The sequence below is a fragment of the Rhea pennata genome, chromosome 7, assembly GCF_028389875.1.
Source record: "Rhea pennata isolate bPtePen1 chromosome 7, bPtePen1.pri, whole genome shotgun sequence".
NCBI lineage: Eukaryota > Metazoa > Chordata > Aves > Rheiformes > Rheidae > Rhea > Rhea pennata.
Genome location: NC_084669.1, coordinates 1,344,641 through 1,359,683, shown reverse-complemented (window position 1 = coordinate 1,359,683; position 15,043 = coordinate 1,344,641).

Sequence of the window (15,043 nt, the reverse complement as noted above, 5' to 3'; positions counted from 1 at the left end):
GCAGGTAGTGGGCGAAGCCACCTCACACGTTTTTCAGAAGTAACCTAAACCACTTCTGAAAGTATTGCATTACGTGAGAAGGTGGGAAGGCCTTCCTAGGCTCATGTGCCCAAGCGTATACTGATCTTCATTCCTTTCGCATTCTCCTTTTCCCCGGAGTGATGCTGCTTTCTGCCCTGTGCCCCTTGGAGCGTGGGAAGTTACGGGATAGCAGTGTCGCTGAAGGTTTTACAGGCTTTATTTACTGGGTTTAGAGGCAAGGAGAACTTAAGAAAACTCCTGGTTTTACTTGCGATGAAATTTTCTTCTCATAAAATCCCAGTTCAGATTTGTTTAGCAGTTGTTTCTTTTGTCCTTGTAGTAAGCTTTCAGGGAACACTGTCCTAAGACGTCCAAAAATAGGCATTCAGGCACATTTTTCACTACTATTATTTTACATGTTGGTATAGCAGAGCCTGAAGGCCATCTGTTCTTGGGGGTTCTTTTTAGGAGATTTCAGTATGTTTGTAAAGGTACAATACTTGACAATCCATCTTCATCTCTTCCCTTTGCAGAATGAGATTAGGTGTCTTTTGCAAGAGGAGGCCTCTCTTAAAATATTCTCTTGACAGCTAGCAAGTGCAAGCAGTGCCTGTCCGGCTGTGCCTCGTGACTGCTTTCGCTCGGTAGAGATTGGAAGAAAAGTCGCAACAATTCTGAACTTTCAGGCAGTTCCAGTTCAGCTCCATGAAAGGGGCAAATTTATTTCCAACGCAACGAGCAGCTTGTTGATTGCTACCAGGAGCAGAGAAGCCCTAGAGACATGTCGCATCCACCACTTTTCAGAGGCATGAAGCAGGCTTCGCCGTTCGCAGACGACACTGTGAGATTTCTGCAAATCCAGCGATAGCTGCTATGGTGAAAAGGAGCATTTTTACTCTGTCTCTTCTTAAGGAAAGCTTGCCTCCTTACGCAGCTTTCTTTTACCGTACCTGTCTTAACGCTGCTGGGCAGGCGAGGCTGTGGCAGGTCCTCGCTGCCCCGTTCCCCGCGCAGGCACTGCTTTTCCCTCGCTCCGCTCCGTGCTTTCCCTTCCCTTTTCCTACTAGTGGGGAGACCCGTCTTGCAGCTTTAAAATGAAACAGCACCAGTATTAACTGAAATCTGACTCCATTTAACACCTGTAGATACCATGGACTTTCAAATTATACCGATTTTAATAAGTAAGCCAATTTTCAACTTTTCTTTCATCACATTTAATTTGAACTTTAACTTCACTCATTTAAAGCTTGATCATTAGTTTTGGTGTAAGCCTGATAGAGTGGGTAGTAATTATATCTCTATAGTGTAATCCTGACAGGCTTTTAAAACACTTTCCTGGTTTCTCAACTTTAATTACAGAATTAATTTAAAACTATTAAAGAGACGGTTATTTTTGAAGGATGACGTGATATTTTGAGCCTTCTCTGTGCAAATAATAAATTATGTGAACGGAAAACTTTTGCAGGTAAGCAAGGAAGCAAAGCAGACTGAATCACAGTTCAGAAATGGAAGAGAAATTACAAGGAGTTTGGTCCAAGCGCAGGGAAATTGTCAGCCTGATTGCTTTTCTTTTGTGCAGCTGAGAAGTGCAATAAAAGAGGGAATACAGCAAAGATTAATGATTTTTCAATGTTAGCGTTCTTGCAGAAGTGGATGAGTCCTTGGACAGAGACTCATTCATATTTTTGTCTGAGGAGAACTTCACGGGGAAAAAAAAGGGTAACTACAGCGCAGACAGAAATCAATACAGCTATAACACATGGTGAATACCATAAACTTGACTTTAGTAATATTTTGAATTCAGTATGCAATAAAGACCATGTCTCGTTAGAGCCGAGCTGGGACAGCAGCGCAGGCAGAGGCTGGCAGGTGCCTGGGGCTGGCGGTGGCCGCTTTCCTGGGGCTCAAGCCAGGGTCACTTTATATGTATATATATTTATTTATATTTATATGTGTCAATCACACTAATTATCAATATTTGACTGTATTATCTTACTGTTTTTCTATCTGCACAGTAATTGTTCAAATTAATCTGAAGCCCCAAAAGTTTACAGAAGGGTCAAAGTAAAACTGCATAGAAAACACTAAAGAAAGCCATGCCTGCAGGTTGATAAACAAGACGTAGGGCCTCAGACAAATTCAGACAGGGGTTAGAGCAACTTGGAGCAGGGGAGCAGAGCAAATAAATCACAAGATTGCAGTAGCTCATTGTTTCCGTGATTCTTCAACCCTGGCAGCACTCAAAACACTGCATTAAAACTGGAATTATAATGATGGGTACAGCAGACTGCATTATTTGTTCACAGCAAACCCAGACTTATTTATTCAGTTCATAACCATTAATTCACAATCATTCCAAGATATAACCAGAATTAATGTTAAAGTGAAATTTGCAGCCTGCATAAAAAAATGCATGCATTGCCATGGGTCAATGGAAGGTTTCTTAATGAACAAATAATTTTCAACTGCTAAATAAATCTTATAAGCAGAATTAAAGAATAGATCCACTCTGATTCTAATGCAGTAAGAAGGATTTTAAAATAATACATGTTCATGACAAAACACTCTGCTTCTATTTGAGAAGAAATGAGATTATGATATAGAAATGTAAAAGCAATAAACATTGTGATAGTATTTGTTCAGAGGTGTCAAAACTTGGGCAATTTTGAAATAGACTTTACTCCTAAGGATTGGCCTGTCAGTTCTATGGGATATGGGAGTAGCAGCATACTAGCTGCAAAAAAAAATATTTCTATTAATCTACTAACTTTCTCACAGGAAAAAAATTCCTAAAAACCTCAACGTTCAGATCTGTATCCCCTTTGGATAGGGAATGATGAAACCCTCAGAACTGGGAGAATTTGTCTGAAGGAATTATTTCCCCTCTTCTTTTGCACAGGCTAGACTGGAGGAAATTTAATGAACAGAAAACTTGAAAACCTTCTGGAAAAAAAGGGTTTTTTTTTCACATTTGCTGGGGAAGCTATCTGTCAAGATATATTTTATTTGTCTTTCAGCTAGATTAGAGAAGCAGCTGTAAAAGGTTTTTTGGTCCATTGGATTTTAACAAATCTGAGAATTCAGGAAAGCACTGAATAAAGAAGGATGAAGAGAATTTTGCCAGATTAGATCTTTGTCTTTCCATTCTACTGCCTTGAAGAGAAGGCCCTGTTCTCCTGTATTTCCTGTGGCCTTCTATTCCGCTCTTTAAATACAGTACGTAGAAGTCTTACCTTATCCTTAGGCTTGAAAATTTGGTTCCTGGAACATTACAGATTATCAGAGCGATTTTAGGCTGTTTATCTCCATTTAGTCTTAAAATGATTATATAACACTTAGGCGTTTGGGGACGTTGTGGAATGGGCACGTGGCCCTTCTGCTGCAGTGAATGACACAGGCTAGCAATACTTCATATTCCTGGAAGAAAATAGAGCATTTATTTCCTACTTCAATCTATACAAATTTATCATATTGTCTGCTTTGGGAAACTGGTATTTCGTCAGTCCTTGTGATAAAACAGATGAGAAGGTGTGTATTTCCTTTTGGTATCGTATCAAACACCTTCATCATGTCCCCTAACTCTGCTCTCTCCAGTCCTGTATTTAATCTTAGCTTTTGCAGTTTTTTCTAGTGAATAATAGAGAGATCAGTATTATTCATAAGAAATCACTAAACTCTCTTTATAACAATTATTTTAAAGGCTGAAGTATGTGCTAGGTAGCTAGGCTGAGAACTGCAGATCTTCTGCAGCATTTCATGGTTGACTCCGCTAGCTCGTCACTGGCAGTTTCTGCCAAAGTATTTTTGTCTATATCACACCTCGAAAACCAGAACGGGGCTGGGAGTTTCTTTCTGACAGAAAATGCTGTCATCGGTCACAAACCTCTTAATCACATTTGAAATCAAAGGTGGAAGGATAATCTCGGGCTCGTTTCCATGAACCTAGAACTGTTGCAGGGCGACTTTGTGTGTCTGTCCCTGCGCGGTCGGAAAACATCGTGGTACGGAGCTTGCTATGACCTGTTTGAACGGGATCGACCCTGAAGTGTTTAAATGGGCGCATACAAGTCAAGTCGATTAGAAGAAATAAATTATGTAACTTTTCCGGTGACGTCCGCTCGCCGGGAAGCGTACGTTGTTCCAGCACGGCCCTGGGACGCCTCCGAAACGCTGGGGAAAATGGATTATGCTGGATACGCATCGTCACTTTGTACAATGGCCGTTCTAGGTATAATTTACGTGTCCTCTTCTCTGCATTGATTTGTTAGGAGAAAAATTGTAATCATGAAGAACTCGCAATTTCTGTTCTCTGAAAAGAAAATTAATCAAGTAAAATCTTGATTGCTTAAGTGAGTAACAGCTTTTCTTAATATCGGAGACAATGAAGAATACAGGTTTGGAGCTGTTTTACTGTTTTAAATTAATAACTTCACATCTGCTTGAAAAGATAACACTGTCCCGGATAAAGCGTGACTTTCTAGCTTTGTATAATGACTCTCTTTCAAATGGTATTAGAGAGAGCAGTAGAATATGAAACAAACCTTAATGAATATTCTTTCAGTTACAGTATATTTCACTGTCACATTCTTCCAATATTCATGAAGCAGTGAGAACCTGATTATAAAGCTAATGACTTGGAAACTAAAATAATATCAGACTCCAACTTAGTCTGCTCTTAGATAAGACAATTATTTAATTCCTACCTTTCACGCATTATTCAAAGCTTTGCTTTTAGAAGTGTAGACAGTGACCCAAGTTCTGCTGTCACTTCTGTGCAGAAAATGCTGAAGTATGAAAAATTCACTGAAAGTTCACTTCACTTGTTCAAGTCTTCGAAAGAAAATGTAGCCTTGCATGGATTAGTACGTGGGATAGTGCGTGTCTTTATTTAGCCATTTTTGTTTTAAAGCTGCTGTAGTGACTGTGTATTGCAGTGGCTTTGGCAGCTGGGTTTTTTGAAACTCATCTCACAAAAGGAGTTGGGATTCTTCCAAAAATAAGAGTAAAGATCGACAGCAAGAGGCTGGGTCGTGAGCTAGGGTAGGACAGTCTGAAAGCAAAGGAGTTATGTCTGGCTTACTAGTGAAACCCTAAAAAAGGGTAAAACACTTTTTATATAACTGTCTCTTGAGGTAGGAAAGGCCCCAAATGGCCCCAAAAGCCCTGACGTAGAAGATGCGACTACAGGCTTTGAGGTGCAGTTGAAATGCTGCTCAGACGTAAGCATGCTTTCAGGTTTGTGCACTGGAGGTGAAAAGCACACTGAATAGAAGTTGGCAAGGCAAGCAACAGTGTGTACTTTTTTGTAATTACAAAGCAACATTCCTTCGCTCTGGCAGCTGAGATATAAGATAGGACAGTGCAGCCATAAAAAAGAAGAACTCTTCAAAATCAGCTGCATTGTGAGTAGAAAATAATCATTTTCTACAATAAATAAATCAAAAATCATGTCCGCAGCTGCTGGAGTTTAGAAATAACAGCTGACAAAGGAAATAAAAGCTTGAGAGTAACATATAAGTGTGAGAGAAACCGCTCTTCAGTTGACCTACTCTAAAAGTCATTAACTAGCAATGTGCTGACAACACAGAAAAATAACCTCACAGAGACTTTTATTAGTTCTCCTACTGAGCTTCCAGTAATGTCAGAGCTGGTTTATGAATTCAGGTTAGCAATTATGTAGCATATCCTTAATTATTTCATACTGCATTATTTGGGTGATGTTGTGTTGATCAATTCATGGAATATAAAATTTACTGTTCATCTCAAACTCTTAAGTGCCAATTAGTTTCGTAATGAAAATTGATCCTACCTATAGTCCAAGATCAAACCAATTACTGAGGTAACAGGATTTTTCGTATCAATAAGCACCGTTGTCTAAATTCTTTCCTCCCTTCCAAATTTACTTAAAAAGCCTGTTCTAGAACTACTGCGTGCCAAAATTTACTTTGTCAGCAGAGGTTGTCCCTGGGTTAAGTCGGCGCCGTCTGCAGTTCCTCCGGGTTGCCGGACGGCGGGCAGCACCCGCGCCCGGGCCGTAGCGGTTCACGCCGAGGGAGCGGGCACGATGTGGCCGACTGCGTCTGGCTCATTGTCGGTATCTATAACCTTTAAATTTACACATTTTTTTTTCCCTATGTCTACTTCTGAGGAGAAAAAACGATAGTAGAAGTACTGTTATTTATTGGCAGTGTTTTGGGACAACCCCCTGATGAGTAAAATGTAAGTGAGCGATGTTATATGAAGACTGGCAAATCCCTTTCCACTGGCCACTTTATAATGCTAGCCAGGTATTTCATAGAATAAATCATTCTTTTTATCAAGAGGGGAATATTTCTGAGCAGAAGAAACACCGAGCTCTAAAACCATTCCTCTGTGGTTTTTGTATTTAATGCCAAGTGCCCCAGTCCTTTCTCTCGTTACCTCATTGTATAAATCTGCTCGAGCGTTTGGGGGTTCTGGCCTTCAGCATGCGGCGTGTTGTGTCCCTGACAGCTCACTGGTGGTACCTCAAGCGCTGCGGTTACTAGAAGATACAATATCACGTTAATTCTGTCACTCTCCCTCCCCCTGCCAAATACAGATCCCGGTAAAGCCGGTCACATTCGCTTTCCGTGCTTCGTAACTCCGCAGTGCAAGGTGACGTTTCCCAATGGAGTCGCAGTGCCTTCGGCCAGCCGGGAAAGCACGAGGACCAAACCCGCCGCCGAAGGGCACCAGCCTCTCCCAGACCTCTGCTTCACGGGGCGCCTTGTGCCGGTGCTGCTCTGCACTGGTTCCTGGTTAGTTTTGGGGTGCGGTTCGAGTTCCTGGGTGTGGTTTGTAAGATCTGCTCTGTTTGGGGTTGTTGGCACGTTTAGGTAACGGGGGGGGGGGGTTCCCAGGGTGCCGTTGCCGCTGGTCCCGAGAGCCTCCTCTCGACAGACAGAGCAATCTCTCGGCAGAGTCCGAATTTCAAATGTGTTTCCTCCTTGGTGTGAAATAACCCACATTTGTGATCTTTTAAGCAAGGCCTATTTTTGTAACTCCAGGGGAATGAGCTAAAAAATAGCTTTCCCAGTGGGATGAGCCAAAAAAATCTCTCTTCTCTATGCGTAAAGTGAATTCATCTAGGTTTATAATTTGTTATCGCAATAAGCATATTTTCCTCCTCAGTAAGGATTTATAGTTATTGTTAAAGTGTATGGATAAGATGATTATGCTGGGCAATATAAAGCAGTTAGAGATAAAGAAAAATGAATTCCTAATTTAAAACATGCTTATGATAATGTTTTTTTTGTTTATAGACTGCAAAGGGTTGGAGGCTGTAGCAACTATTCATAGAATCATAGAATCGCAGAATCAGTAAGGTTGGCAGGGACCCCTGGAGATCATCTAGTCCAACCTCCCCGCTCAGCGGGGTCACCTACAGCATGTTAGCCAGGGTTGCATCCAGGCGGACCTTGAAGATCTCCAGAGAAGGAGACTCCACAACCTCTCTGGGCAACCTGGTCCAGGGCTCCATCACTCTCACAGTGAAGAAATTCCCCCCTCACGGTCAGGCGGAACTGCCTGTGCTTCAATTTCTGCCCATTGCCTCTTGTCCTGTCACATGGGACAACTGGAAAGAGTTTGTCCCCATCCCCTTGACACCCTCCCTTCAGGTACTTGTACACATTGACAAGATCCCCCCTCAGTCTGCTCTTCCCCAGGCTGAAGAGGCCCAGCTCTCACAGCCGTTCCTCACAGGGCAGGTGCTCCAGCCCTCCGATCATCCTCGCAGCCCTACGCTGGACTCTCTCCTGTAACCCCCTATGCTGGACTCTCTCCAGTAGTGTTCCCCCACTGGCAAAAGGCAACCACTAGATTTTTTTTCTCATTCAGGTTCGTTAACTTAGAGGTGATCGCTGATCTTTTATTGATGACAAGATAATTTATGTGCTACAAAAATAACTGATTTCCTTGCTATTCATTACCTTCAACTTTCCTTTTTATTATCTACAAAGCTGGGCGTTCAGTGAATAAAGGCGCTTACACGAAGGAGACCTTACTGCCAGAGAAACTTCTTTAATTGTTTTAGTGTGTGAAAGTCATCACTGAATACACTCTATTGCGTACGGATTCCAGGTACAATATAATGCTCTATCTCCAGTAAATTGTAAATTAAACCCCTGAAATCCACTAGCTTTCTGTGACATGTGTACCGGTGTTTTGTAATTGCAGTACAAATTACTTTCCAAGGGGATCGCATTAAGCTCTTGATATCTTCAGTGACATCCCTGAAGAGGAGAAGTGCTTTATACTTACCATTAAAACCCAACGATCTATACAAATCATTTCCCAGTGTGGCACTCACCCTTTCACTCTGAGACAGATAACCAGCGCATCCCGGATAAGCTGCAGCTTGCATCTGTGTGACAGATAAGAAATTCCGTCGGACAGGTTTCCACTGTGATAGACAGAAGTAATATCTTCGGCAACAGGAGTACTCAACCACTTAAGTCTCTATAAAGTTAACGCTTTTGGAGTAAACAGTTTTTATGCAAGAGAAGATTTATGGAATGTCTCAGAAATACCCGGTCGCGTGTACTGCTGTATTGAGTTAACATTTCAAGTGCAGGCAGGGAACTACTGCAAACAGATTAGGTGATGCTTAAAAATTGACCCAATGAGTAGATGGGATCTGGAATTGGACAGCTGAGCTCTATGGCAGGGAGGGAGGGGAAAGCTGATCATTTTGAAGTAAGAGTTTTCGCAGGAAAAGTTCTGTTCTGGCAGAAATCGTCCACTCATACTGGGGGGAGGAAAGAAGAAGGAGTTCAGTAGTTTCATACTGGAAAAGTTGCACTGTGGATTTGCTTTTTATTTTGAAAGCTAAGCCAATTTGGATTAAAAGGAAGGTTGAAAAATGTCCCAAATGGCCCAGACTTACTTTTTCATCTCTTCTTTGATATATGGCAGTGCAAAAAAGAGGAAGAAAGAAAATACACAACATGGGAAAATGTAATCTGCCTCTACTATCATAGGGTCTAAATGTGTGATACATATTCTGGTAGAGAAGGAAAGTTGCTTGTTTAAGTAAGTAAGTCACTTACATGAGAGTAAAGAGCTCTGTTTATAAAACTATCTTTATATAAAACTGGCTCTGACCTTTTGCCTCACTGCCACCCTCCAAGAAGCTTGAGAATTGCCACGGTTGGGCAACATATTCTCACTCTTTCCAATATTGTGTGAGTCATGGTTAACTATTTATTACCTCTGCTGAATGCAACAGATCTGTCCGTGGACATGCAACAGCTATGCAAGGGTGCAAGGATGTTTGTGGATCTTTCTAGACCACCGCAGGGACAGAGGAGATGAAACATTGCCTGAATGTGCTGATGGGAACTAGTAATCTAGCATGAGAAATGGCCAGACGTAAGGGAGTGAAACGGGTCCGGAAGAGAAAAGCCTATCTATCTGTTACGTTTCGTCTTCTGAGTTGCGTATCTACCTCCAAGTAGTAAAAAATTACTTCTAATTTTGTCTTGCAAAAAGTGCTGGGTGCCCGTATCGTCAGGCTAGAGGATTTATGAAGATAACAAGGACTGCATGACCACAGGCTCAGTTTTCCTGTTACCCCAAATGAAGGTCTCTGCACCATGGCAAGGGCCTGCAGAAGAGCAATGTTTCAGGGAAAAAAAAAAAGTATTTGAATCATAAGCTGATAGGTGCATTAGAAAGCTTCTGCATAATAACTAGGATATTTCTTTGGAAGATCAGATTTTAACTAAAATACCTTAGTTTTTAAAGAAGGTAGTTTCTGTGGATTTCTTTTTCCTTTTTGTAAAGTGCAGATTTTGAACTTTTGGCACCCAGTTTTGTATGTTGTCATGAATACGGTTGTTCCTTTCTAGTAATGTGAAAGCAGTATGGCAGAAACTGTCTCTCCTAATGATAGTGATATTTGTTTTGTCCTTCTCTCTATATAAAATGATTCTACAATTAAATATAGTATGGGCAGAAAGCAGAACTGGTTTTTCAGCTGATCTAGTTAAAAAGTATCATGTTCTTCCCTTCCAAAAATGCAAACTGATCTGCCATGGGTAAAATGCTTTTTTTCCCTATGACAGGCATAAAAAGCAAATGGGGAGTTGAATGAGGACACTCGTAGGAAACAAGTTTGTGGACGAGACGCCAATATTGATAACAAATATCAGTATGCCAAAATAGTATTGCATTTAAGTTTACAGGATAATGAAGAGTTGCAGCTCTGCACATCAGATGATCCTCCAGGTCATATTCATATTAAGGAATGCATTCAAGTGAGTATTATCTAATTTCCTGCTGTATTATAGAGTGCCTAAAGTGTCTTTCATAAGGCTGTAACAACTGATTGGGAAATGTTATTATATTTTCATTTTTTCCTTCACTAGGAGATAAATTCCTGCAAATGCTTTCTATACTCAGGAGCTCTGAAGAGGATTCACAGCTATCACTGAAAGACTGAAATTAGGGGAGGGTGATAGAAGATAAGACTCATAAGCAGCTTTCTGCCCCCCAGCCCGGGCTGCCGGCCCCTCTGGGCAGGGAGAGCACAGCGGCTGGACCACGGCCTGGGAGCTGGAGGAGCGGCCGTCTCCGACCCAGCAACAGCAAGAGCTCAGGTGAGGCACCTGTACAGAAAATAAAATCAGGACTGGTAGGAGAGTAAGGAACGAGAAGCAGAGTGCTCCCTTCTCTGCCATTTATTCTATCTTTCATGCAATCGTAGCGGTGATTTGGAAGTTTGTAATGAAGGGTACATACCTTCAAAGTCGTATTCAGAAGAGTTTTGGTGGGAGTGCCGTGAGGGCAAGTGCTGCATTAGCCTGAAAAGTTTCTCTTGGAGCTGGAGCCACATGATTTTATCTTAGCTATGAAGTGACAAGCAGAGTTTGGGCATCTTAACAACGGGGGTCTAGCATTGGGGTCTCTTAGCTAGATAACTTCGCCTTCTAGTATTATTTTTCTGATACAAGGAAGAACTAGGCAGGGAGTGAGAGAGTCTGTTGCTGGCAGCAGATGGCTTGTCTGAAAAGAATGAAATACCAGTGCACAACCCCGGTGCCAAAGCAAGGAAAGAAAGAAGTGCATCTTCTGAAATGAAAATTCTAAGTACTCTTTCACAATAGAGATAATTTGATGCCCATTATCGAAGGCAGAGTGATCCTGTGGAGCAGTATTTTTGACTACTCCCCCTCTGCTAAGTCTCCTACATGCCATGGTGTTTCACTGCCGTTGGGACGAACGGAGAGCTTTAGGTACGATGGTTCAAGACACAAAACAAGTAAAATATCATATCACTACATAAATAAAATTATTGTAATGAATTATTCATACTCTACACTAACATACTTTCATGCATTCAAAAGATATAAAACTATATAATATGTCTCTCTAAAGACATTTTAGAGTATTTGTGGAAACAATTCATAAAATTAAATCCCATTTGTTCTAGATTAGCATTTGACATTTGTCAGGCTAATAACTTTTCTTAGCTAGAGGAGACACCCTGACTTTCAATAATGCTTGATGGATTCTCTCCATGATACCCACTGGTGGTGTTACTCTTACTTACATACATGGCACTGATCTGACAGGATCGTATTTTTATCTGGGATAAAGTCTTTAATCTGTCCTTCTCTGCTAGCTGTGTGTATGCACACACACGGATGGCATATCCAGCTAAACCACTTTTCGTATTTTGTCTACTTAATAATCAGCTTAAACATGACAATTCACACCCATTAATAACAATTTCATCATACATTTTTTATGTCAGTGCTGACAAAGTTGCTGATGTGTCTACCTGTGTGTTTGGAGGGAAGACTGTCTTGGTTTGATTCATATATCACAAATGTCCATGAACCGTGTCCTCCTGGTTGTCGTACTGTATACCAGAGATGACTTTTATAGTTGTTTCTTATGATATATATCTCACTACCATGGGCAAGTAAAATTCAGGAAGTAATAACAGCTAAATCAAACCAGTATGTTTTTTCGCTAGGTTTAAATATTTTAACAGAGGAAGTTTTGCTCATTGAAGATATAAAAAACTCTAATGTCAATAAACATAAGACCAGTAGAATATATTGTTTAAAATTACACTAGAACAGAGTTGTCCTAGATAGCAGGAAACAAGAATTTGAGGGAAATGTATTTACCAAAACCTATTATAAACCTTTGTTTCCACCATGCAAATTCCTGACTGCAACGTTTGCATGGTAACAAATTATTAGGCATCAACAACAAGTAAAAATGTTCTTACTGGACACTTAAGCCTTGTTATCTTGATTACTCTATGGTCTCACCTGCAGTATAATCTTCCCCCTCTTCCTTTTAGTCTCCTACCTGGTCACCTTGTTTAAATCTACAGATAGAAAGCGCTGCCATCATGCACTACTCATGCATATTTTTATAAGTTATCATTGATGGAAAATCGAATGATATAATTTACTAATTTGCCAAACATGTAACATATATGTTTGAAGTGAGAGGAGCAAACCAACACAACTATTAGTATTCATCAGAACAGTAAAAAATATCCACAAATCAAACCCCCAAATACTTTGAAATGAACATCTAGCCCTCAGCAAAGGCCAGCCTCCAAAGGCCACCTTGTCTTCCAGCTCTCAGTTTGCCTGGTCATTGAAATGGCATGTTTTTAACTAGAGGCTCATGTAATACACATGATTGCACTGACTTTGCCCTCCAAGCTAAAAAAGCGCGTCAATTTGAACACTTAAAAACAGAAATATGGGCTGGCAGGTAAGAGCAAAAGCTCTTACTGAAGTCAGTAACTTCACTGATGTTGATGTCGTCATTGACGTTAGTGACAATGAGATGAATCCTGATTCTCGCAAGGGATTAAGAACCAGATCCAGTAAAGATCTTGGGCATCTAAAAGGCCTGAGCAATTGGACACCAATACCCATAATCATAAATCACATCTTATCTGTGTTCCATAAACCTCCTACCTACTGTCTCTGAAATTCCGGTTTGCTGAGATGTGCCTCTGTGTAGGCGCTCCAGGATGAGCACGTCAGTCTGCAGCCTAAAACCGTGTCCTTCTAAAATGCAGAATGTAGGCTTTCTGCTGCCTGCTCCCCCTCAAGGGCCCTATTTTCCGATGCGTGCTCAGAGCACCGCTAAAGCGAGCTGTGTCTGTGTTTTCGCAAGTATGCAGATAATCGTGAGAGCCTGGAGTGGGAGCCGAGGACCATCTCAAGCAGGTCAAAGCCCGAGCCACTGGCCGACCCTTTGGCTCTACATTGTTTGCTACACCGCGGCATGGCTTCAAGCCAAGGGGCTGAAAGCATTCAAACAAAATAAAGGCTTGGTCAGCATCAAAATGTCTAAAATGTCATGGGAAGAATTTACACAAAACCTTGAGAAACCTACTTTGGGTGGGAATTGTTTGTCAAAAATTCCCACTTCTGTGGATTCTTAGTTTGCAGGAGAAATTTGTTGTGGCATCAGGCATTTTTGGTAGGTGTGTATTTATCACAGGGAACATAAAAGTTTTTTCTTTTTTTTTTTTTTAAGAATCAAAAAAGAAATGGTGTCTTATCTCCCACTTCTATGGCCTCCTTTGGGTCAAGACTTAGCTCAAAAGCTCTTTTGTTTAATTTTTCCTCTGATTGTAGCAGCATTCCCTATGCCTGTGTTTTCATTCATAAATATATTTACATTTGAGGAGAAAATATGATCAGTTCAATTTGTTCTACTGGAGGAGCACAATGAATTAATACAAGTATTTTTATCCTAAAATGGCGGTAACTTCAGTGAAGTGACTATTGAAACTTCTTCAATAGGCTAGTAAAAAGGCTACAAAAGAATGAAAAGGATAAATCGTAGTAGATGAATTAAAATGAAAAAGACTGGCTTTTATGCAAAATAATCATTCTGTATAAACCATAAATGGTTTTTATATAGCATATACCACTAAAAATCCACTGCCAGCTATAAAAACATTTTAAAAGGCTATTAAAACTCATAGCTGTGATATACACTCTTCTTAAGTGTAAAAATAGGAATCATTTACAGTGCTTATTACCATTCATGGAATCATCTTTTAAAGTATCCGGCAGGTTTTTCGTGTTCTTTGGATGCTCTTGTGAGAAGATGTTAGTCCCCGGAGCTTTTGGAGAGAAAATGAGCAGAGGAGGTCTTGCTTCTGGCGGGCTTTTCCTCGGGCTGGGTGCTTTGGTGGCTGCAGACACCTCCCTGGCCAGCACAGAGCCCTCCGGGTGCTCAGCTCCCGTCGGGTAATCCGCAGGGATGCGCTTGCCTTCGGCGCCCGGGCAGCCGGCGTTTTGCTCTTGAAGTTGTGCCTAATACTCTCGGGGAGGATGTCAAGGCGGCCGAGGAGGGCGCAGTTTGGTGTACAAAATACTTTGCCTTCAGCGCAAAGCTTTTGAAGGATTTTCTAAATGTGTTTGCTATCAGGCTTGTCATGGCTGGGTCTTTTAATACTTCTTTGCATGATCCTTGTACCAAGCAGACACGTTATCTGGTTCCAATTCTATACCAAATTAGCCATATCTCAGAAAAAACATTTAGGAGTCATCGTAGCTAAACTGATAAATATTTTATGACTGCTGAGTGTTCAGCAGCAGTAATTAAGGCTGCTAGGAAGCTTGCAATTAGTAATGAGGAGAAGGGAATCATAAAAAGTAAAGCTAGTCAAATCATTTACTGCAGACATTTAGACCTTGACCATCCAGAGACCCTCATTCTTAGTAAGTGGCTACTGACTAGTTACTCTAGTTTTGGCTGCAGGCTGCAAAATGTATCTCTTTTATTTTGGCAAATGCATTGTCTTTGAGGAAATTAGAATTTTTCCACACCATTTGCTATATGAAACTGTTTGACGACTGTTCTCTGAGACCCAATTCAAGCAGTGTATGAAGAGTTGGTAGCGTGGGCTTGTTGTTCCTCAAGCTATAACGGGGCCTTGTTGCACCCAGCTGTTTGGCTTGGAAGATGAAACCCTGGTTAATTACTGCCCTATCTGGTAAAATGT